Source organism: Pristiophorus japonicus, unplaced genomic scaffold, assembly GCF_044704955.1.
Source record: "Pristiophorus japonicus isolate sPriJap1 unplaced genomic scaffold, sPriJap1.hap1 HAP1_SCAFFOLD_33, whole genome shotgun sequence".
Lineage (NCBI taxonomy): Eukaryota > Metazoa > Chordata > Chondrichthyes > Pristiophoridae > Pristiophorus > Pristiophorus japonicus.
In genome coordinates this window covers 6,233,765-6,236,824 of record NW_027253106.1, presented here as the reverse complement: position 1 = coordinate 6,236,824, position 3,060 = coordinate 6,233,765, and positions in this window count along the sequence as shown.

The following is a 3,060-nucleotide window of genomic DNA, read 5'->3' as shown; positions in this document are numbered from 1 at the left end:
TGGCATCTACGAATGTAAATAAATCTCCAGGACACTATGAAATATATCCTAGGCTTTTAAAAGAAGGAAGTGCGAAATTGCGGAGGCTCTAACCATCATTTGAGCAACCTCCCTTGGTGCAGTAGAAGTAAAAAAAACATTGCTAACAGCTAACGTTGTATCATTATTTAAAAAGGGATAAAGTGAAACAGCGAATAATTAAAGACAGTTAGTTTCATCCTGGTTGTGGGGAAATTATTGGAATCAACGCTGAGGGACAGTACAAACCTTCATTTTGAAAGACATTGATTCAAATGAACAGTCAGCATCGAATTGTTGAGGGAAGGTCGTGTCTGACATATTTCATTGAATTGTTTGAGGAGGTAACATAGAGGTACGATACGTGGAGTGAATTTGAAGTAATCGACAAGGATTTTAACAATACATTTTACAAAGTCTCACACGCCAGGCTGATCAAAAAAGCTAAAGACCATGGAATTTAAGCGAGTGTTGGAAATCGGATCGAAAAGTGGCTCAGTGGCAGAAAGAAAATAGTTGATGCGAATAGAAAGCTGTTTCCAATGGTACGGTTCAGTGCTCAGTCCCTGGTTTTCTGCAGTTTACATTAATTATTAAGACATAAATGTAGGGAGCATGGTAAAAAGGTTCACAAATGATAAAAAAATTGTCTGTGTGTTTGACAGTGAGGAAGGAAGTTTAGATTGCAGGAAAATATCGATTGATCAGTCAGTTGGGTAGAAAAGAGAAACATGGCAATCAATCCAGGGAAATGTGAGCTAATACAATCGGGGAGATGCAACAAGGCAAGCGAATGCACACAAAATAGCAGGATACTGCGATTTCTTCAAGAACAAAGTGACCTTCGAGTGTATATCCTCAGATCTTTAAATTTAGAGGATAGGTCGATTATGTAGTTCAAAAGGCATATGGAATCCTTTACTTTATGAGCCGAGGGATAGACTGTAAGAGCAGGGAAGTTATGGAACAACTGCAAAACAATTGTTAAGGCGCAGCTAGAGTATTGCTGCAGTTCTGCTCACGAGATTACAGGAAATATTTGATTGCACTCTAGAGGGCACAGTGGACATTACGAGGATGTTGCATAGACTGGAAAATTGAAGGTGTGAAGAAAGATTGGCTGAACCATGTTTTATTTTAATTGGAATTGACGAGGCTGTTGGAAGATTGAATTGAGGTGCATGAAATACGAGCGCCCTAGATAGAATGGGTAGCAAGGACATTAGAAAGAACATTTGCCTTATGTGTGTGGTCAAAAACCAGACGCATCGAGGCAAAGTAGTTGGTATCATGATTAGAGAGGAGATAAGGGGAATAAATTTATCCAGGTGATGATGATTGTCTGGACCTCACTAGCTGAAAGGATGGTAGACGCAGAAGCCCTCACCATTATTTATAACGTACTTGGAAGTGCACTTAAAGAACCGTATCCTACAGGCCTACGGTCCTCGTGTTGGATGTCGGGACTGGCTGGTAAGCTATTTGTCGGCGGGTAGAGACACAATGGGACAAATGGCTTCCTGCAGTGTTGTTATTATTTATATTATTCTATGAGGACAAAGGGTTAGAAAGGTTCAGAGATTTCGTAAGGAAATTCTAGAGCTAAGAGCCCAAGCAGCTGAAGATACTGCCACGAATGGTTGAGTGATTATAATCACCGTCGCTCAACGAGACAGGATTAGAGGAGTGAAGATTTGTCAGGGATTTATGGAGCTGGAGGAGCAGACAGAGATAGGGAGGGGCGAGGAAATGGAGCGGTTTGAAACAAGGATGAGATTTTATAATCGATGAGTTGCTGAACCGGGAGTGAATGTAGTTCAGTGAGCACAGGGGCGATGGGTGAACGGGCTTGGTGCCAGTTAGGACACAGACTGTCTATTTTGTGGATGAGTACAAGTTTTCATAGTGTAGAACGTGGGTGGCCACCCAGGAGTGCATTGGAATAGTCCAGTCCAGGCAACAAATGTATGGATAAGGATTTCAGCAGCAGACGCGCTGAGGCAAGGGTTGAGATGGCTGATGTTATGCACGTGGGATAATCCATAACTCAGAGGTAAAAGGTTGGCAGCCACGAGGAAGGATTTGGTTGCATGCAGTCAGCGGTTTAGTTTAAAGGACTTTGATTTAAGTTATGGGATTGAGGAGGATTTGGAAGGAATTCAAGAAGCAAAGCAACTTCATGACGGCAGCAGAAAAGCTGTCGAGGAGGAAGTGCACGGAATGGAGATTAACTTTGGAATTCTCGTTTCTCAATCAGTGAACGGTTCACAGCCGTTGATTTGTTTGCAGTGCAAGGAATTTGTACAGTTGGGGTCTCATAGCCTCAGGAAGGATAGAGAGGGAGGAAGGAAGGTTCGCCAGACTGATTCCTGGGATGTTGCGATAGTTCGATGAGAAGAAATTGAGTAGAGCTGGAAAATATTCGCTCGAATTTAGAATAATGTGAGGTGAACTCATTGAAATATACGACATTCTTACAGTACTTGACAGCACAAATGCAAAGAGGACGTTTACTCTGTCATGGGAGACTAGAACCAGCCGGCACTGTCTCAGAATAAAAGATCTGCTCTTTAGGACAGCAATCAGGATAAACGTTTACAATCAGAGGGTGGTGAATCTTTTGAATTATTTACCCCAGAGGGCTGTGGAGGCTCAATCTTTGAGTATATACATGACAGCGATCGATAGATTAAGGAAACTTAAGGGAATTAAGGGATATGGGTCAGTGCAGGAATGTAGATTTGAGGTAGAAAATCAGCCATAATATCATTGAATATCGCAGCAAACTCGAGGGGCCGAATGGCTGGCTCCTGCTCCTAATTCTTCTGTCTTTATGAAAGAAGTGGAAATAAAAACTGACACGGTGTTTAATCATTAATTGTTCCCATTAGTCTCACGCTTCATCCTTGCTCATGCTGGACCATGGCTCACGAGCGAACATCAGGTCATCGTTCCCAAGAAGGTCACTGATCTCAGCTCCTCTGGGGATCTTCCCACAAGGCCGCTAACCTCATAGTTCCCCAACCCGCGCAGCCAAATACA